The 22,345-nt window shown below is 45.9% G+C and overlaps 2 protein-coding genes and 1 long non-coding RNA gene across 6 annotated transcripts in view; 2 read left to right on the plus strand and 1 right to left on the minus strand.

Annotated features, from left to right (window-relative positions):
• The window catches only part of hmgcs1 (3-hydroxy-3-methylglutaryl-CoA synthase 1 (soluble)), a 379,408-nt gene that overhangs the window by 185,811 nt on the left and 171,252 nt on the right, over positions 1–22,345 (plus strand). The window lies entirely within an intron of this gene.
• LOC147123946 (dual specificity testis-specific protein kinase 1-like) overlaps positions 1–22,345 on the plus strand; it is a 146,586-nt gene that overhangs the window by 70,102 nt on the left and 54,139 nt on the right. The gene's annotated exons all lie outside the window — the stretch shown is intronic.
• Positions 1,721–17,128, minus strand: LOC147123947 (uncharacterized). The gene is made up of 2 exons (XR_015073841.1): positions 16,379–17,128; positions 1,721–2,462 (listed from the first exon to the last, which is right to left on the minus strand). It is a non-coding gene; the product is annotated as an uncharacterized LOC147123947 (long non-coding RNA).

Below are 22,345 nucleotides of genomic sequence, written 5' to 3' on the forward strand. Positions count from 1 at the left end.
CTCTCCCCCTCTCCTCTCCCCCTCTCTCCTCTCCCCCTCTCCCCCTCTCTCCTCTCCCCCCTCTCCTCCCCCCATCTCGCCTCCCCCCCATCTCTCCTCCCCCCCATCTCTCCTCTCCACTCCATCTCTCCTCTCCCTCTCTCCTCTCCCCCTCTCCTCTCCCTCTCTCCCCCTCTCCCTCTCTCCCCTCCCCCTCTCTCCTCTCCCCCTCTCTCTCCTCTCCCCCTCTCCTCTCCCTCTCCCCCTCTCCTCTCCCCCTCTCCTCTCCCCCTCTCCTCTCCCCCTCTCCCTCTCTCTCCCCCTCTCCCCTCCCCCTCTCTCTCCTCTCCCCCTCTTCCCCTCTCTCCTCTCCCCCTCTCCCCTCTATCAGTCTCCTCATTGTTCAGGAAATGGAGTTAGCCGCCCTCCAGTGTGGTTTATGGGTGATTTGATGACGCCAGCGGGCCACTCAGTCTCAGAAACAGCAGATGGCTCCAACAGTGAAGGCGAGGCCGGGTGATTGCGACTCTGAATCTCAGTGACGAAACAAGTTGGCCGAACTGCTCCACGGGCAGTTTACAGCACTGCCGTTTAATGAGCAAGCATTGTCCTGCCCTTCTTCCGGCTGCACCGTTTACTTTAAAACCCCAATCTTTCTCCTTAAAATTATAAAAACCATTCCAGAACTAATTAAATTAAGTCAGGATTTCAACTGGAGCTGAAGGACACTGAAAGAAAGAAGGCGGCCTGAGTGAGCTCAGCATGATGCAGCTCCAACTGAGGCTAGGGTTGCAGAGACACTGGCCCTGATATTACCAGGGAGACGAGGAGAGTCCGGGGGAGCCTGGTAACGGACAAAGATCCCGGCAAGGCCGGGGACTTGGCTGCCCTGCCAATCTTAACCACAGGGCTTCATTTGAATCATTTTGGGAGAGAGACCATGGTGGGAGGGAGTGAGCAATTGGACCGGGGGTGGGGAAAAGAGGAGCCATCGTGGGAGGGAGCGAGAGATCGGAGCTTTGGGGGATGGGGTGAAGAGAAAGGCCATGATCGGCAGAGGGGGAGGCTGAAGGCTTCCTTGAGGGTTCAGGAGAGTGGGGGAGCACTCCTGCTCCTTCTAGCCCACAAGGAGCGCTGTAAATGGCACTTACCTTCTTGAGCTGTCAGCTCCCGCCTCCCTTTCACTGACGGGCTTCCCGACCCCTGGGAAACCCACGTGGCAACAGTTAAATTTAAATCAGGCTCCCAATTGCACCGTGGGAGCCTGATTTAAATTTGTTAATGAAGCGTTCACTTAGACGCCACAAAACCCGCCACCATAAAAATGGCAACGGATGCATCAGCGATGGGTTGGGGGCGCGTTCCCTATTTTTACATTTTCAACACCCTCCCCCGACCCTCTCCCACCTGCTGTATGGCGGGGGGGGGTGGCGGTGGTGAGGTGGGGTTAATATCGAGGCCATGGTCTTTGCAAAGAGTGCCATAGAGTAGATGTTGCTGAGAGATAGACTTTGCAAGCAGTTGATGGTGCTGAGAGACAACCTGTTATAAATCTCATCATCAAGAAACTACTTATGAAATAACGTTGGACGGCCAGCTGGTGGCGTCGTCCAAGGAGTATAAATACTCGGGCGTCGGCCCCAGCTTGCCAGGGACATTTTGTAAGACAAGGAGCTAGTGAAATACAACTAGACTTCCACGTTCTGAAACAAGTTGATTAAAGCCTTGCTTTATGCTCAAACCAGTGCGGAGTGAGTTTTATTACATCAATACCCTTCCAAACAGCCCCTGTACAATCGGTGCCTTTCTAGATAACACTAGTCCGTGTGATCTCCTGGACTGGTTCCAATCGCCTGAGGGGGTCAGAGAGGAATTTTCCAGAGTATTTTTTCCCTTATTTGCCCTTGGTTTTTCTGTTTTTTGTACCTCGCGCAGGAGGTTACAGTGGGTGGGGCGGGTTGTCCAGTCATGGTACTCCGGCCATCAGGAGTGTGGGATAGGCTGATGGACCAGCTGGATTTTTCCCACCTCTCAATTTCGTATATTTGTACTGAAAGTTGGATTGTCCATATAGAAGCCATTGCTGAGGGATGTTCTTTGCAAAGAGTGCCATAGAGTAGATGTTGCTGAGAGATGGACTTTGCAAACAGTTGATGTTGCTGAGAGATGGACTTTGCAAAAAGTTGATGGTGCTGAGAGACAAGCCTTCCAAACAGCTCTCTTGTACAATAGGTTGTTACTCGGAGATGGTCTGTCCATATAGAAGACATTAATGGGAGATGGTCTTTGCAAACAGATGTCATGCAGCTGGCGTTGCTGACAGATGCTCTTTCCATACAGCATATGCTGTTGATGGACAGTCTTTGAACACAGTTAGTGTTGCTGAGAGATCAGCTTCCCCTCCCCATCCCCCAAACGCCTTCCTCCGTAGGTGTTGCTAGGAGATGACCTTCCCCCAATGTTCCAAATAGCAGATGTGCTACCTGTGAAAAGGAGGTTATTATATTTTAGAGCAGGATAGAGCTTGTCTTTGAATGGAATGGGTCCATTTTGGATGGATTACCTTGGCTGCATTAATCCCGACTCTAATTTAATTGGTTTTCTAGTTGTGCTGTTTCCATTTATATTTTCTCATCCACAATGGCTCTCTCGCATGTGCCTCTTTCCTCTTCACATTCTCCTTCAACAAAAAGGACTTTGAGGCTTAGTGGTTAGCACTGTTGCCTCACAGCGCCAGGGACCCGGGTTCGAATCCAGCCTCGGGCGACTGTCTGTGTGGAGTTTGCACATTCTCCCCGTGTTTGCGTGGGTTTACTCCGGGTGCTCCGGTTTCCTCCCACAGTCCAAAGATGTGCGGGTTAGGTTGATTGGCTATGATAAATTGACCCTTAGTGTTAGGGGGATTAAATACGTGGGGTTACGGGGATAGGGTGGGATATGTGTTGGTGTAGGGGTTACGGGGATCGGGTGGGATATGTGTCGGTGCAGGCTTGATGGGCCGAAATGGCCTCTATCTGCACTGTGTGATTTCTGTGTTTCTGTGTTTCTGTGAAATACCTTCTGCAGTTAGATGGTCAGTAAGACCAGACTTCAGTCAGCGTTTAGTCTGTTTCACTTTGAATGTTCCTGGTTGACATTTTCTCAGTCAGATCTTTACCCTAGTCAACTCATCCTCAATTCTCATAGAGTCATAGAGTTATACAGCACAGAAAGAGGCCCTTCGGCCCATCATGTCTGCGCCGGCCATCAGGCCCTGTCTAATCTAATCCCATTTTCCAGCATTTGATCCGTAGCCTTGTATGCTATGGCATTTCAAGTGCTCATCCAAATGCTTCTTGAATGTTGTGAGGGTTCCTGCCTCTACCACCCTTTCAGGCAGTGAGTTCCAGATTCCAACCACCCTCTGGGTGAAAAAGTTCTTCCTCAAATCCCCTCTAAACCTCCTGCCCCTTACCTTGAATCTATGCCCCCTTGTTATTGACCCCTCTACTAAGGGGAAAAGTTCCTTACTATCTACCCTATCTATGCCGCTCATAATTTTGTACAGCTCAATCAGGTCCCCCCTCAGCCTTCTCTGCTCCAAGGAAAACAACCCCAGCCTGTCCAGTCTTTCTTCATAGCTGAAGCACTCCAGCCCAGGTAACATCCTGGTAAATCTCCTCTGCACCCTCTCCAAAGCAATCCCATCCTTCCTATAGTGTGGCGACCAGAACTGCACACAGTATTCTGGTTGATCCCGACACCTAATTGGAAGCTGACAGGCTTGTTATGGATCCTACCAGTGGCCAACTCCTGTTACCTTTGCTTACATTTCATATCAACAGTTTTCAGAATTACATAAAAGGACATAGAATTTACAACAAAGAAACAGGCAATTGGCCCAACTGGTCCATGCCGGTGTTTATGCTCCTCACGAATCCACACGAGCCTCCTCCCACCCTACTTCATCTAACCCGATCAGCATAACCTTCTATCCCTTTCTCCCTCATGTGTTTATCTAGCTTCCCCTTAAGTACATCTATGCTATTTGCCTCAACTACTCCCTGTGGTAGTGAGTTCCACATTCTAACTAGTTTCTGGGTAAAGAAGTTCCTCCTGAATTCCCTATTGGATTTATTAGTGACTATCTTATATTTATGGCCCCTAGTTTTGGTCTCACCCACAATCGGAAACATTTTCTCTACCTTTATCCTATCACACCCTTTTATAATTTTAAAGACCTCTATTAGGTCATCCCTCAGCCTTCTCTTTTCAAGAGAAAAGAGCCCCAGCCTGTTCAGTCTTTCCTGATAGTTATAACCGCTCAGTTCTCGTATCATCATTGTAAATCTTTTTTGCATCTTCTCCAGTGCCTCTATAACCTTTCTGTAATACGGAGACCAGAACTGTACACGGTGCTCTTAAGTGTGGTCTAACCAAGTTTGGATACAAGTTTAACATAACCTCTGCTTTTCAATTCTGTTTCTCTAGAAATTAACCCCAGTGCTTGGTTTGCATTTTTCTATGGCCTTGTTCACCTGCTTTGCCACTTTTATTTTGTGAATCTTGAACCACGTTCAACAGCAGGGCTACCACAAGTGTCTAACTCGATGTGGGGCAATTCTTGAGATAAGAATAGCCTCTTTAAGTCCACCAAGTAACGAGACCTTGATTTTTAGTCCTGTGAAAATGCACCATTCCAGGACCAGGTGAGAAAGGAAGATCAGGAACAATCCTAGCAGTTGCCACATTCCCTTACTGCTCAGAAAGACAGAGGAAGGCATCGGGTCTGTCCCTCTCTAAGGCCGATAAATCCCCAGGGCCTGATAATCTACATCCTAGGGTACTTAAGGAAGTGGCCCTAGAAATAGTAGATGCATTGCTGGTCATCTTCCAAAATTCTATAGACTCTGGAACAGTTCCCATGGATTGGAGGATAGCTAATGTTACCCCACTATTTAAAAAAGGTGGTATGGAGAAAACGGGGAATTATAGACCAGTAAGCCTGACATCGGTAGTGGGGAAAATGCTAGAGTCCATTATAAAAGATGTAATAGCAGAGCACTTGGAAAACAGTGACAGGATCGGACAAAGTCAACATGGATTTACAAAATGTAAATCATGCTTGACTAATCTACTGGAACTTTTTGAGGATGTAACTGGTAGAATAGATAAGGGAGAACCAGTGGATGTGGTGTATTTGGACTTTCAGAAGGCTTTCGAAAAGGTCCCGCATAAGAGATTAGCGTGTAAAGTTAAAGCACATGGGATTGGGGATAAGGTACTGACTTGGATAGAGAACTGGTTGGCAGACAGGAAGCAAAGAGTTGGAATAAACGGGTCTTTTTCCGAGTGGCAGGCAGTGACTAGTCGGGTACCGCAGGAATCGGTGCTAGGACCCCAGCTATTCACAATATATATTAATGATCTAGACGAAGGAACTAGATGTAATATCTCCAAGTTTGCAAATGACACAAAGCTGGGTGGGCGTGTGTGCTGTGAGGAGGATGCAGAGAAACTCCAGTATGATTTGGACAGGTTGGGTGATTGGGCAGGTGCATGGCAGATACAGTATAATGTGAATAAATGCAAGGTTATCCACTTTGGTGGCAAAAACAGGAAGGCAGATTATTAACTGAACGGCAATAGATTGGGAGAAGGGGGAAGTGCAACGAGACCTGGGTGACCTTGTGCACCAGTCGCTGAAGGTAAGCATGCAGGTGCAGCAGGTGGTTAAGAAGGCAAATGGTATGTTGGCCTTCATAGCGAGAGGGTTCGAGTACAGGAGCAAGGATGTCTTGCTGCAGTTGTACAGGGCCTTGGTGAGACCACACCTTGAGTATTGTGTGCAGTTTTGGTTGCCTTATCTGAGGAAGGATGTTCTTGCCATGGAGGGAGTGCAGCGAAGATTCACCAGACTGATACCTGGGATGGCAGGAATGACGTATGAGGAGAGATTGTGTTGATTGGGCTTATACTCGCTGGAGTTTAGAAGAATGAGAGGGGATCGCATTGAAACTTATAAAATTCTAACAGGACTAGACAGACTAGATGCAGGACGGATGTTCCCGATGGCGGGGGAGTCCAGAACCAGGGGCCACAGTCTAAAGATAAGGGGTAAGCCATTTAGGACAGAGATGAGGAGGAATTTCTTCACCCAGAGAGTGGTGAACCTGTGGAATTCTCTACCACAAAAGGCAGTTGAGGTCAATTCATTAAATATATTCAAGAAGGAGTTAGATATATTTCTTAAGGCTAAAGGGATCAAGGGATAGGGGGAGAAGGCAGGGACAGGGTGCTGAATTTGGATGATCAGCCATGATCGCATTGAATGGCGGAGCAGGCTCGAGGGGCTGAATGGCCTACTCCTGCTCCTATCTTCTATGTTTCTATCTGACACTACAGCAAAGCTACATTCAGGAAAATAAATATTTTTCACCAACATAGAGCTGGAACAAGTCTTTACAACAGTGCAGTTACTGCCTGATCCCAGTGCAGCCACATCCTGCTGGATATAAAAGATCCACTTCAGAGCAGAGCAGGGAAGATCTCCTGGTGCAGTGATCAACATTTATCCGTCAACCAACATCACCCAAAAACAGATTATGTAGTTGTTTATCTCATTGTTGTTTGTGAAACCTTGATGTGCACAAACTGGCTGCCGCATTTCTCTATTCATGCTATCAAAATCCTACATGATTTAAAAAAACCTCTATTAAATCTTCTCTTAGGCTTCTCTGCTCCAGTGGAGGGCAGGATTTATTCACAATTCTCTGTATCTGAACACCATGCAGTCATTGGGTTGGTGCAGGGGAAATTTCTTGGCCTTTTCTGCTGAACATCTCTCGGGGGTACGTGCCACAGGCGTGTGTGCCACAGTAGATACAGGGTCACTCTATCGGGTGATGACTATTTCTTCGACAGGTGCGATTACAAAATATACAAAAGAATAAACCGAGGCCCAGTCTGGTGGCTCAGGTGGATGTTAAAGATTCCATTGTAATAGCTGAAGAAGAGCGGGGACATTTCCCAGTGCCTCAGCCAACATTCCTCCCTCAAGAATAAACACATGAGCTGGTCATCCTTCTCATTGTTTATGAGACCTTGCTCTGCACAGTTGGCAGCTCTCCACAACAACAGACGGCACCTCAATATCAATAATTGGTTGTGTCAGGGGGTCCTGGGGGTTTTATAAATGTGAGTTCTACTTTACTTACGGTCACTAGTCATTCAAGGTTCACTGCCCAGCTCATTAATTGCAAGTTGTTGCGTTCCCTCGGCAGTGATTTAGTTGCTGAACACCCTGTGGTATCTTGATTCATGCAACCAACCTATTTATGCCAATTAATAACAGCCTGGGATTTAATTCTTTGTTTTACACGTACTTGTTATGTAAATTTTGTTAGGTAAGGGTATCAGGGGATGTGGAGCTCAGCAAGGGAAATGGAGTTGAGATACAGATCAGCCATGACCTATTTGAATGGCAGAGCAGACTTGAGGAGCTGTATTGCCTGTTCCTATGGGCCTCTGTAATTGCCTTAGATCCTTTGGATGTTAGGGCTTTGAACGTATGTTGTGTGATGTGAGGATTTCCATCTTAATGCATTTGAGCAAGACTTCTTTGTCCAGTATTTTAACAGAGGCGTTAACCCATTCCAAATCCATGGGGGGTAATTTTGACTTTGTGTGATAGTGTATTGAATTAATAGCGCAGATAAGATGAATTAATAGCGCAGTTAGAAATAAATGGGTCTGATTTAATAGCCATTACAGAGACGTGGTTGCAGAGTGACCAAGGTTGGGAACTAAATATTCCAGGATATTTGACTTTTAGAAGAGACAGGCAGACTGGAAAAGGAGGAGGGGTAGCCCTGATAATAAAGGAGGGAATAAAAACAGTAGAGTGAAAGGATCTTGGCTCGCAAAAACAAAATGTAGAATCAGTTTGGGTGGAGCTAAGAAACAACAAGGGGCAGGAAACACTAGTGGGAGTAGTCTATAGGCCCCATAACAGTGGTTGTAGTGTCAGGCAGAGTATAAATCAGGAAATTAGAGATGTGTGTAACAAGGGTAATACAGTAATCATGGGGGACTTTAACTTTCATATAGACTGGGCAAACCAAATTTGCAGAAATAGTTCAGAGGAAGAATTCATGGAATGCATTCAAGATAGTTTTCTAGATCAGTATGTCAAGGAACCTACGAGGGAATTGGCTATTTTAGATCTAGTACTGTGCAATGAGACAGGGTTAGAAAAGCAATGACAAACATATAAAACAATAATTCATAATTTGCAATGAATGGGCAAGAACATGGCAAATGGAATATAATGTGGAGAAATGTGAAGTTATCCACTTTGGTAGGAAAAATAGAAAAGCAGAGTATTTTTTAAATGGTGAGAGGTTGGGAAATGTTGGTGTTCAGAGGGACCTGGGTGTCCTTGTACACGAATCACTGAAAGTTAACATGCAGGTACAGCAAGCAATTAGGAAAGCAAATGGTATGTTGGCCTTTATTACAAGTGGATTTGAGTGTAAGAGTAAAGACATCTTACTGCAATTATATAGGGCCCTGGTGAGGCCACACCTGGAGTACTGTGTACAGTTTTGGTCTCCTTACCTAAGGAAGGATATACTTGCCATAGAGGGAGTGCAACGAAGATTCACCAGACTGGTTCCTGGGATGGGGGATTGTCCTATGAGGACAGATTGAGTAGACTAGGCCTATATTCTCTAGAATTTAGAAGAATGAGAGGTGATCTCATTGAAACATACAAAATTCTTACAGGGCTTGAAGGGGTAGATGCAGGGAGGATGTTTCCCCTGGCTGGGGAGTCTAGAACCAGGGGTCACAGTCTCAGAATAAGGGATCGGCCATTTAGGACTGAGAAGAGGAGAAATTTTTTCACTCAGATGATGGTGAATCTTTGGAATTCTCTACCCCAGAGGGCTGTGAGTATATTCAAGACAGAGAGCGATAGATTTTTGGATATTAAGGGAATCGAGGGATATGGGATAATGTAGGAAAGTGGAGATGAGGTAGAAGATCAGCCATGATCTTATTGAATGGCGGAGCAGGCTCGAGGGGCCAAACTGGTTCCTGGGATGGGGAGATTGTACTATGAGGACAGATTAAGTAGACTAGGCCTATTCCTGCTCCACTTTCTTATGTAAAACAGGCCCTAGTGAGTTGGCAGCCTGTTTTACATCTCTTCCCATTTTCACTTCCAATCACTTTAATGGAAATGAAAATTGGGAGAGGCGAGTGGTGAGCATGTGGAACTCACTACCAGGCAAATAGCACAGATGCTTTTAAGGGGAAGCTAAATAAGCACATGAGGGAGAAAGGAATAGAAGGTTATTATACTGATAAGGTTAGATGAAGTAGGGTGTGAAGAACATAACAACATTATAAGCCTCTTCCTTTGTTACTCTCTCTGTCCCTTCCTGACCCACTCTACTTATTTTTACCCAAAACTCTGCTCTAAAGCCTTGACATTCCTCTCACTGCTTTTAAATTTACTCTTTCCTGAATCCTCCCACTGCCCCCTTCATCAGTTTAAAGCCCTGTCTACTGACCTAGTTGTTCGGTTCGCCAGGACATTGGTCCCAGCCCGTTTTAAGTGGAGCCTGTCCCAATGGAACAGCTCCTTCTTTCCCCAGTACTGGTGCCAGTACCCCATGAACTGAAACTCCTTCCTCCCACACCACTCTTTGAGCCACGCATTTAAACCTCTAATCTGTTTGTCCTATGCCAATTTGCGCGTGGCTCAGGTAACAATCCAGAGATTATTACCTTTGAGGTTCTGCTTTTTAATTTGGATCCTACTTCCTCAAACTTTCTCAGCAGAACCTCATTCCTAGTTCTACCTTTGTCGTTGGTTCCTTGCAGTCCAAGTTCTTCTCCAGCCGCAAGGAGATGTCTTTAGCCCTGTCAGGCAACACAACCTTCGGAACTCTCGGTCGCGGCTGCAGAGAACAGTAGTTATCCCCCTGACTATACTGTCCCCTACCACAACTACATTCCCTTTCACTTCCCCCACTTGAATGGCCTCCTGCACCATGGTGCTGTGGTCAGCTTGCTCATCCATCCTGCAGGCTTTTCCCTCATCCACACAGGCAGCAAGAACCTCATATCTGTTGGACAAGGGCAAAGGCTGAGGCTCCTCCAGCACTGCACTTGGGGTCCCCTTACCTGCCTGAGTTGCAGTCACACCCTCCCACCCCTGACCACTAACCAGACCTGTACCACCACCTAACCTAAGGGGTGTGACTGCCTCCTGGATCAAAGTGTCCAGGTAACTCTCCCTATCTCCGATGCCCCGCAATATCTGCACCTCAGACTCCAGCTCAAAAACTCTGAGCTGAAGTTCCTCAAGATGCAGGCACTTACTGCAAACGTGGTTGTCTGGGATCACAATGCTCTCCACAAACTCCCACATGCTGCAGTTGCAGCACACCACCTGCACTGCCATCCCTATATGACCTTGTGTTATTTATGGAGCATAAACACTGGCATAGACCAGTTGGGCCGAATGGCCTGTTTCAGTGCTGATCTTTTCTCATACTCTCTCTTTGCCCTTCTTATATCCTTTTCCAATTTCCCCTTGTTTGTGACACTCCTCGCATTAACACACATGCATTCCAACCCCATGCTAGTCTGTGTTTCTTTTATTCTCCATTTACTTCCTACTTTTTCTACACTATTCTTTGCTTTGTTGCTGTGGATGTGCATGAGATGGGTCCCAGCTGTCCTGCCATGTTAGCTAAAATTGTAATTTAAAATTGTTTGTTTAGCTTTAAGGCTATTTAACTGTTTAGCTAACACTAAAACACTAAAAACACTACCAATAAAAATACTAACCAATAAACTAGTTACTTAAATATTCAAGAAGGCGGCTCACCACCACCTTCTCGAGGGCAATTAGGGATGGGCAATAAATGGCCTTGCCAGCGACGCCCACATCCCGTGAATGAATAAATAAACTAATTTAACACTAACCACCAAATACATATCCTAAATATTTATCTGTAATTCCTTGGGTTCCACCCTCTGCGCTGGTTGTGATGTCACTTCTTCAGTTTTTCTCCCTGTGGTTTTGTGATGCTATCTGCTGCTATCGCTTCACCTGCACTATATTTCTGCTCCTCAGGTCTCCCACGATGCTCTCAAATGGGCCTTAATCCAGCCAACTGTTTGAATGAAAGAAAGACTTCCATTTATGTGGCGCCTTTCACAACCCTTCAGGACATCCCAAAGCACTTTGCAGCCAATGAAGTACTTTTGAGGGGGATTGACGGGGTAGATGCTGAGAGGTTGTTTCCCCCTGGCTGGAGAGTCTAGAACTAGGGGGCACAGTCTCAGGATAAGGGGTCGGTCATTTAGGACTGAGATGAGGAGGAATTCCTTCAGTTAGAGGGTTGTGGATCTTTGGAATTCTCTGCCCCAAAGTGCTGTGGATGCTCAGTCATTGAGTATATTCAAGGCTGAGTTAGATAGATTTTTGGACTCCAGAGAAATTAAGGGATATGGAGATCAGGCAGGAATGTGGAGTTGAGGTCGAAGATCAGCCATGATCTTATTGAATGGCTCGAGGGGCCGTATGGCCAACTCCTGCTCCTAATTCCTATGTTCTTATGAAGTATAGTCACTGTTATAACACAGGAAACGTGGCAGCCAATTTGTGCACAGCAAGGTCCCGCAACCAAGGTTGGAAAGAGTAGGAGAGAAGACTGCGATAATAGAGAAGTAGTGATTAGTAGATGCCAATTATGGGATTTAGAAAGCCATTGGACCAGTGTGGTCCAATATATTAGCCACTAACCAGTTCTGAAGAAGGGTTTTGACCCGAAACGTTGACTCTATTTCTCTCTCCACGGATGTTGCTTGGCCTGCTGAGTTTTTCCAGCATTTGCTGTTGTTATTTGTGGCTAATTACATTTCCGATTAGTAAATAAACAATGCGTAACAGACACCATCGTTAGGCATGTGATCTCAATGCTCTTATTCACACGGTGTATGCATGTGAACTTTAACCTTTTTGTGGGTATGTTGGTAAAATGGTAAGACAAAAAGCAGTGTGTGTGTTTTTTATCATAGTGAGCGCTTTACTTCCTTGGTTACTGAATGGCGGTAGATGTTTGTTAAGTAAATATACACACGTCAAGTACATTTACCATGGTGTCAGCTGTGGCTCAGTGGGTAGCCTTTGAGTCAAGATGATTGTGTGTTCAAGTCCCACTCCAAAGGCTTGAGCACTTGGCTGACACTTCAGTGCAGTACTAAGGGAGTGCTATCGGTCGGAGGTACCGTCTTTCAGATGAGACGTTAAACCGAGGCCACGTCTGCATTTTCAGTTGAACGTAAAAGATCCTATGGCACTATTTTGAAGAAGAGCAGGGGAGTTCTCCCCGGTGTCCTGGCCAATATTTTAGTCTCTCAACCAACATCTAAAACAGATTATATGGTCATTATCACAATGCTGTTTGTGGGACCTTGCTGTGTACAAATTGGCTGCCGTATTTCCCTACATTACAACAATGACTACATCTCAGTAATTACTTAATTGGCTGTAAAGCACTTTGGGATGCCCTAAGGTTGTGAACAATGCTATATAAATGCAAGTCTTTTTCTTTTTCACCTGCCTATTTCCACCTCCATAACACCGCCCGTCTCCACCCTTGCCCCTCACCTCATCCGCTGCTGAAACCCTCATCCATGCCTTTGTTACCTCTGGACTTGACTATTTCAACACACTCCTGGCTGGCCTCCCACATTCCACCCTACGTAAACTTGAGGTGATCCAAAACTCAGCTGCCCGTGTCCTAATTCGCACCAAGACCCATTCGCCCATCTCCGCTGTGCTCGCTGACCTACATTGGCTCCCGGTTAAGCAGTGTCTCGATTTCAAAATTCTCATCCTTGTTTTCAAATCCCTCCATGGCCTCGCCCCCTTCCCAGCTCTGTAGTCTCCTCCAGCCCCACAACCCCTGCCCGGGAGATATCTGCGCTCCTCTAATTCTGCCCTCTTGAGCATCCCTGATTATAATCGCTCAACCTTTGGTGGCCGTGCCTTCTGTTGCCTCGGCCCCAAGCTCTGGAATTCCCTGCCTAAACCTCTCTGCCTCGCTACCTCTCTTTCCTCCTTTAAGACGCTCCTTAAAACCCACCTCTTTGACCAAGCTTTTGATCACCTGCCCTAATTTATCCTTATGTGGCTATGTGTCAAATCTTTTGTCTTATAATACTCCTGTGCAGCGCCTTGGGAAGTTTTACTACGTTAAAGGTGCTATATAAATACATGTGGCTAGTCAGCAATTTATATTGGACAGCACTGGCTTAGACCATGGACAGAAAGCTGAGGGTAGCCTGCAGAAGATTTACTGTCATTATGGTGTTTGAATCTGTCCCAAGAGCGAAGCTGAGGCAGTGAATTGTTAAATCCCTGTGAAAGGGTTAAGTGGGCTGCAGGGAGTGGTTGTGTTGGAGCCGGCAGTGCAATCCTTCATAAACTTTTGGCTGAGGTTTTGTCTCTCTCTTGCTCTCTCGCTCGAGTTGATTAGACTTCAGCAGAGCCTGAATATACACTGTCGGTAAAAATAGATTGACCTTTGCTTACTCTGCCCCTTGTGTAAATGTAAATCGCAGAAGGGACCCCAGGGCAGATAGACCTAAGGCCTCCTGCAGGTAGCTGCATAAACCCAGCAGCACAAAGGTGTTGAGGAACCATCTTCCTCCCCCTCCCCCTAACCAACCACTCCATGTCCATCTGCAACCCGCAGCCTTCGCACTCGCTGATTGAGCTGTTATTTTAGATGCCACTGTTTATTTGAAGGAATGCAGAGCTGGAGGGGAGGTGTTTATTGTCTGTTTTCTCTTGCCAGGAACTAATTAGGCCCGAGGTGGAGTTTCTTTGTTCACATCAACACAGCTGGAAAACTGTTTTCCAAAGGGTAGAGAGGCAATTTCTGAAATTCAGAATAGCGCTGTGAAAGTTTCACAGGTCCCCAACCCAACTTTGAATGTCTCCCCATTTTCATTCTCATCATCCAGGTTTTCCCTGTTTAAAATTGCCGCCTACACAATCTCAGGAAAACATAGGGTTACCAATTGCTTGTGTCTGCTGTGGCTCAGTTGGTAGCACACCCGCCTCTGAATCAGCAGGTTGTGGGTTCAAGTCCCACTCCAGGGACTTGAGCACATGAAGCTAGGCTGACACTCCCAGTGCAGTGCTGATTGAGTACGGCACTGTGGTAGGTGTCGTCTTTCGGATGACACGTTAAACCGAGGCCCCGTCTGCTCTCTCAGGTGGATGTAAAAGATCCCATGGCACTATTTTGAAGAAGAGTAGGGGAGTTATCCCCGGTGTCCTGGCCAATATTTATCCCTCAACCAACATAACAAAAACAGATTATCTGGTCATTATCACGTTGCTGTTTGTGGGAGCTTGCTGTGCGCAAATTGGCTGCCGAGTTAAGAACATAAGAAATAGGAGCAGGAGTAGGCCATACGGCCCCTCGGGCCTGCTCCGCCATTCAATAGGATCATGGCTGATCCGAATCTAGACTCACGTCCACTTCCCTGGTTTTCCACTTTACAATAGTGACTCCACTTCAAAAAGTACTTCATTGGCTGTAAAGTGCTTTAAGACATCCAGTGGTTGCGAAAGGCAAATATAAATGCAAGTCTTTCTTTCTTGCCCTCCAGGATTGTCCTGGAGTATTTTGCGAGCAGCCCGGGAGAAATTCATAGGTGCATTTTTTTTAAAAGTGTCTTTTTTTTCCCATTTACTTTGAGCACTTTTGTTTATTAGTTATAAAAATATTGAAGGGGAGGGGGGAAGGCTGTTTCACTGATGGTCATCCAGTCGGGTAATGAAGAGTCTATTCGCTTTCTGATTGGCTGTGGGAAGGCGGTGCGCAGCGAGTTTGGGCATATTGGACGACCAATGGCGAGGGTGTTGGGGCAGGGCAGCCGGAGGCAAGAGATCACGGAAGGAAACCCTCCCGGAATACGTCCAGCCAGAGTTGACAACCCTGAAAACGCCATAGGCTAAATTCAATGATCAAGAGCTTCCAACAGAGGAAAGGAGGAAAGAAAGACTTGCATTGCTATAGCGCCTTTCACAACCACGACATCCCAAAGAGCTTTACAGCCAATGAAGTACCTTTTTTTGAAGTGCAGTCACTGTTGTAATGTAGGAAACGCGGCAGCCAATTTGCGCACAGCAAGCTCCCACAAACAGCAATGTGATAATGAACTGATAATCTGTTTTAGCGATATTGATTGAAGGATAAATATTGGCCAGAACACCAGGGAGAACTCCCCTGCTCTTCTTCGAAATAGTGGCGTGAGATTTTTCACATCCACCTGAGAGAGCAGACGGGGCCTCGGTTTAACGTCTCATCTGAAAGACGGCACCTCCGACAGTGCAGCGCTGCCTCAATACTGCACTGGAGCGTCAGCCTAGATTTCTGTACTCAGGTCTCTGGAGTGGGACTTGAACCCACAACCTTCTGACTCAGGCGCGGGTGCCAGCAACCGAGCCACGGCTGACACCCTGAGGGTGCTACCAACTGAGCCACGCCCAAAGAGAGCACAGACCGGAGAATCAGTAAAACAGTGTTTGCAGCCCGGTGGCATAGTGGTTAGCACTGTTGCCTCACAGCGCCAGGGACCCGGGTTCGAATCGGGCCTCGGGTGACCGCCTGTGTGGAGTTTGCACATTCTCCACGTGTTTGCGTGGGTTTCCTCCGGGTGCTCCGGTTTCCTCCCACAGTCCAAAGATGTGCGGTTAGGTTGATTGGCTATGATAAATTGACCCTTAGTGTTAGAGGGATTAAAGACGTGGGGATAGGGTGGGACATGTGTTGGTGTAGGGGTTACGGGGATCGGGTGGGATATGTGTCGGTGCAGGCTCGATGGGTCGAAATGGCCTCTATCTGCACTGTGGAGTTTCTGTGATCTGTGATCTCTCATCTGCATTGCCTTTCAAGGCAGCTCTCCAAATTTTCCCTTAAATTCCTGTACACACTTCTCCCCACCCCGCCCGGCTATTTAGCAGTATAACGTGGTGCGGCCTACAGATTATACAACCCATGATCGGTCAGCCTTCAGTTGACCAGCACCCCTCTGATGCACCTCAGTGCAGACTGTGCCCTGGCGGGAGTCTCTCCCACTGTACTTTGTTGCTCCATTAATACATGGAACATAAGCTAGGAACCCTTCGCTGTTCCATTTTAACTGTGGTGTCATTAGTTACCCAGTTTCATTGCTCGACAAATCATGTTCAATTCCACTGCTAGTGGCTCCATGGCTTCCTCCCCACTCCCGACACCAAAATAACAAAAATAAGCTTTCCATTTGTGTAAAGGTATATGGTGTGTAAGTGTCCATTTTCGTTCAGTGGTAGCGCTCTCACCTCAGTCAGAAGATCGTGGCATCATGCCCCACTCCAGAAACTTGAGCACATAATCCAGGACGACACTCCAGTGCAGTGCTGAGGGAATGCTGCACTGTCAGAGGTGCCGTCTTTCAGATGAGACGTTAAACCGAGGTTCCATCTGCCCTCTCAGGTGGACGTGAAAAATCTCAAGGCACTATTTCGAAGAAGCGCAGGGGAGTTCGCCCTGGTCACTATTTATCCTTCGACCGACATCACTAAAAAAAAACATGATCTGGTCATTATCTCACTGCTGTTTGTGGAACCTTGCTGTGCGCAAATTGGCTGCCGCGTTTCATAGAAACATAGAAAAAAAACACTACAACTATGTCTACACTTCAGAAGTACTTCATTGGCTGTAAAACACATTGGGATGTCCTGAGGTTGTGAAAGGCGCTACATAAATGCCAGTTATTTCTTCTTTCTATATGCGTGTAACAAGGCAGTGATCTTTCTAAGGTTAGATGGCATTAATATACTGCTCCAGCTTCATTCTCGCGTTTCACGGTGTTGTCGAAACCTGTCTGTGTTCTACAGCTTGTAACATGTTCCAGACCAACCTGTTATTATGCTATGTATAAACCATCGCAGACCCATGATGCGTTACAGCTTGTAATACATTGCAGAGTGGGGGTGTGTTCATACTCAGTTGTTTGAAGTATGGTCCCTGTACATAATGGTGCATTCTCGCAATGTCTGTCATGCATACAGACCCTGTAATAAGGGTGTAAGATCAACACATGATACTCTCCTGAAGTCACCTCCTACCAAGGTCCAGTGTGCCTGTGCATTTATCAGTAGGTCACTGCCGTATTGTGATAATGGGCCAAACATATTCGATTAAATAATTTCAATTATTGGGACCAAACAAGTCCCAATGAGAGTATTAGCTGGGGGGGGGGGGGGGGGCGGGGCGGTATAAGTATTCCCCATCCAGGTTCTAAAATCAAATCTATCATTTATATTTAAAAAAACATACATCTGTGTGCACTTCCTATCTACACAACTTGATTTCCACTTGTCACATTTTTCTCACTCATTTGTGCCAACTTTTTCTATTTTAAATATCTAAGTCGATGTTTATAATCATTTTTGAATCTGTAAACTCACTACAGTGTTTGTTCAATCTGGTCACCGAGGTCCTACAGATTGTTCAGAATGCTTTCTGAAAATGCTTTCCAACTACCATTCTTTTTTGCAGTAATTTGAAATTTCTAATGATCAAAATAAGGGGTTGAATAAAGTTAAAAATTCCAAGAAAGTGTATATAGTGCAATAACACAATTAAATGGCTTAGAAATACAAGCACGCTAAATGGCCTCCTAAGCATCCGACATGGCGAGCAGGTAGCATGCGCGCATTTCCGCAACCTGCCATATTGGATAAGGTAGTGAGCTCGCGGCAGAAGCATACATTGGGTAAGTTTAAGTACAGAATAAATTTAAGTATTTTGGGGTCCTGCGCATCTTGAAGGACCCGTTTCCATAGAAACATAGAAAATAGGAGCAGGAGTAGGCCATTCGGCCCCTCGAGCCTGCTCCGCCATTCGATGTGATCATGGCTGATCATCCAAACTCAGTACCCCGTACCTACCTTCTCCCCATATCCCTTGATACCTTTAGCTCTAAGAAATATATCTAACTCCTTCTTGAATATATTTAAAGACTTGGCCTCAACCGCCTTCTGTGGTAGAGAATTCCACAGGTTCACCACTCTCTGGGTGAACAAATTCTTCCTCATCTCTGTCCTAAATGGCTTACCCCTTATCCTTAGACTATGACCCCTGGTTCTGGACTCTCCGACCATCTGGAACATTCGACCTGCATCTAGTTTGTCCAGACCTGTCAGAATTTTATAACTTTCGATGAGATCCCCTCTCATTCTTCTAAACTCCAGCGAGTATAAGCCCAATCGACCCAATCTCTCCTCATACGTCATTCCTGCCATCCCAGGGATCAGCCTTGTGAATCTTCGCTGAACTCCTTCCATGGCAAGAACATCCTTCCTCAGATAAGGCGACCAAAACTGCACACAGTACTCAAGGTGTGGTCTCAACAAGGCCCTGTACAACTGCAGCAGGACATTCTTGCTCCTGTACTCAAACCCTTTCGCTATGAAGGCCAACATACCATTTGCCTTCTTCACCGCCTGCTGCACCTGCATGCTTACCTTCAGCGACTGGTGCACAAGGACACCCAGGTCTCGTTGCACTTCCCCTTCTCCTAATCTATTGCCATTCAGATAATAGTCTGCCTTTCTGTTTTTGACACCAAAGTGGATAACCTCGCATTTATCCACGTTATATTGCATCTGCCACGCTTCTGCCCAATCACCCAACCTGTCCAAATCATCCTGGAGTTTCTCGGTATCCTCCTCACAGCACACACGCCCACCCAGCTTTGTGTCGTCTGCAAACTTGGAGATATTACATCTAGTTCCCTTATCTAGATCATTAATGTATATTGTGAATAGCTGGGGTCCAAGGACCAATCCCTGCGGTACCCCACTAGTCACTGCCTGCCACTCAGAAAAAGACCCGTTAATTCCTACTCTCTGCTTTCTGTCCGCCAACCAGTTCTCTATCCAAGTCAATACCTTGCCCCCAATCCCATGTGCCTTAACTTTACACGCTAATCTCTTATGCGGGACCTTATCGAAAGCCTTTTGAAAGTCCAAATACACCACATCTACTGGTTCTCCCTTATCCCTTAATTGAGTAGAGTGGATTGGGAAAATAGATTAAAGGGTAAGACGATACATGATCAGTGGTGTACATTTAAGGAGTTATTTTACAACTTCCCAAAAAAATATATTCCACTGAGAAGAAAAGGGTGTAAAAGAAAAGACAGCCATCCGTGGCTAAGTAAAGAAATTAAGGATAGTATTCGACTAAAAACAAGGGCATATAAGGTAGCCAAATCTAGTGGGAGGATAGAGGATTGGGAAAACTTTAAAAGACAGCAAAAAATAACAAAAAGATTGATTAAGAAAGGGAAGATAGATTATGAAAGTAAATTAGCAAAAAATATAAAAACAGATAGTAAGAGTTTTTATAGTTATATAAAAAGAAAAAGGGTGGCTAAAGTAAATGTTGGTCCCTTAGCGGATGAGACCGGGAAATTAATGGTGGGAAATATGGAGATGGCAAAAACACTGAATGAATATTTTATATCAGTCTTTACAGTAGAAGACACTAAGAATATCCCAACACTGGACAAACAGGAGGCTAAAGGGGGGAGGAGCTAAACACGATCAAAATCACTAAGGAAGTGGTACTCGGTAAAATAATGGGACTCAAGGCGGATAAATCACCTAGGCTTACATCCTAGGGTCTTAAGGGAAGTGGCGGTAGGGATTGTGGATGCATTGGTAATAATTTTCCAAAACTCCCTGGACTCGGCAAAGGTCCCGGCAGACTGGAAAATTGCTAATGTAACACCCTTATTTAAAAAGGGCAGTAGACAGAAGCCTAACATCTGTGGTAGGTAAAATTTTGGAGTCCATTATTAAGGAGACAGTAACAGGACATTTGGATAATCATAATTTAATAGGACAAAGTCAGCATGGTTTTATGAAGGGGAAGTCATGTTTGACAAATTTGCTGGAGTTCTTTGAGGAAGTAACATATAGGGTGGATAAAGGGGAACCAGTGGACGTAGTGTATTTAGACTTCCAAAAGGCATTTGACAAGGTGCCACACAAAAGATTATTGCTTAAGATAAAAAATCACGGGATTGGGGGTAATATTCTGGCATGGATAGAGGATTGGCTATCTAACAGAAGGCAGAGAGTTGGGATAAATGGTTCATTCTCAGACTGGCAATCAGTAACTAGTGGTGTTCCGCAGGGGTCAGTGCTGGGTCCCCAACTCTTTACAATCTATATTAACGATTTGGAGGAGGGGACTGAGTGTCACATATCAAAGTTTGCAGATGATACTAAGATGGGAGGGAAAGTAGTGAGTGAGGAGGATATAAAAAACCTGCAAGGGGACATAGACAGGCTAAGTAAGTGGGCAGATGGAATACAATACTGGAAAGTGTGAGGTTATGCACTTTGGCAGGAAAAATCGTAGAGCAAGTTGTTATCTTAATGGCAAGAAACTGGAAAGTACTGAAGTACAAAGGGATCTGGGGGTCCTGGTGCACGAAACTCAAAAGGTTAGTATGCAGGTGCAGCAAGTGATTAAGAAGGACAATGGAATGTTGGCTTTCATTGCTAGGGGGATAGAATATAAAAATAGGGAGGTATTGCTTCAGTTGTACAAGGTATTGGTGAGACCGCACCTGGAATACTGCGTACAGTTTTGGTGTCCATACTTAAGAAAGGACATACTTGCTCTCGAGTCAGTACAAAGAAGGTTCACTCGGTTAATCCCGGGGATGAGGGGATGGACATATGAGGAGAGGTTGAGTAGATTGGGACTCTACTCATTGGAGTTCAGAAGAATGAGAGGCGATCTTATTGAAACATATAAGATTGTGAAGGGGTTGGATCGGGTGGATGCGGGGAAGATGTTCCCGATGATGGGTGAAACTAGAACTAGGGGGCATAGTCTTAGAATAAGGGGCTGCTCTTTCAAAACTGAGATGAGGAGGAACTACTTCGCTCAGAGGGTGGTAGGTCCATGGAATATGCTGCCCCAAAAAGCTGTAGAAGCTAAGCTACATCATTACATAAATTTAAAACAGAAATAGACAGTTTCCTAGAAGTAAAGGGAATTAAGGGTTACGGGGAGTGGGCAGGAATTTGGACATGAGTCTAGGTTCGGAATGGTCATGGCCCTGTGGGTAGCGGAGCGGGCCCAGGGGCCGTGTAGCCTGATCCTGCTCCTATTTCGTGGTTAGCACTGTTGCCTCACAGCGCCAGGGACCCGGGTTCGAATCCAGCCTTGGGTGACTGTCTGTGTGGAGTTTGCACATTCTCCCCGTCTTTGCGTGGGTTTCCTCCGGGTGCTCCGGTTTCCTCCCACAGTTCAAAGATGTGCGGGTTAGGTTGATTGGCCATGATAAATTGACCCTTAGTGTTAGGGGGATTAAATACGTGGGGTTACGAGGATAGGGTGGGATATGTGTTGGTATAGGGGTTACGGGGATCGGGTGGGATATGTGTCGGTGCAGGCTCGATGGGCCAAAATGGCCTCTATTTGCACTGTGGGGTTTCTGTGATTCTGTGATTCAGGAGATGGTTCTGTGATAGTGGATTGGCGGTTAGGATCAGATCAGCCATGATCTTATTGAATGGCGGAGCAGGCTCGAGGGGCCAATTGGCCTACTCCTGCTCCTATTTCTTATGTTCTTATTTTCCCAGTTACATCCTCAAAAAATTCCAGTAGATTAGTCAAGCACGATTTACCTTTTGTAAATCCATGTTGACTTTGTCCGATTCTGTCACTGTTTTCCAAGTGCTCAGCTATTACATCCTTTATAATGGACTCTAGCATTTTCCCCACTACCGATGTCAGGCTTACCGGTCTGTAATTCCCCGCTTTCTCTCTACCACCCTTTTTGAATAGTGGGGTAACATTAGCTACCCTCCAATCCATGGGTACAGTTCCAGATTCCATCGAATGTTGGAAGATGACCAGCAATGCATCTACTATTCCTAGGGCCACCTCCTTAAGTACCCTAGGATGTAGATTATCAGGCCCTGGGGATTTATCGGCCTTCAATCCCGTCAATTTCCCTAACACCATTTCCCTACAAATACTGATTTCTTTCAATTCCTCCCTCTCATCAGACCCTATGTTCTCCAACATCTCTGGGAGGTTATTTGTGTCCTCCTTTATGAAGATAGAACCAAAATATGCATTTAATTGGTCATCCATTTCTTTGTTCCCCATTATAACTTCCCCTGCTTCTGACTGCAAGGGACCTACACTTGATTTCACTAATCTTTTTCTCTTCACATATCTATAAAAGCTCTTACAGTCAGTTTTTATGTTCC

The sequence above is a fragment of the Somniosus microcephalus genome, chromosome 1 (assembly GCF_052327205.1).
Source record: "Somniosus microcephalus isolate GS21.2 chromosome 1, FLI_Smic_1.0, whole genome shotgun sequence".
Classification (NCBI taxonomy): domain Eukaryota; kingdom Metazoa; phylum Chordata; class Chondrichthyes; order Squaliformes; family Somniosidae; genus Somniosus; species Somniosus microcephalus.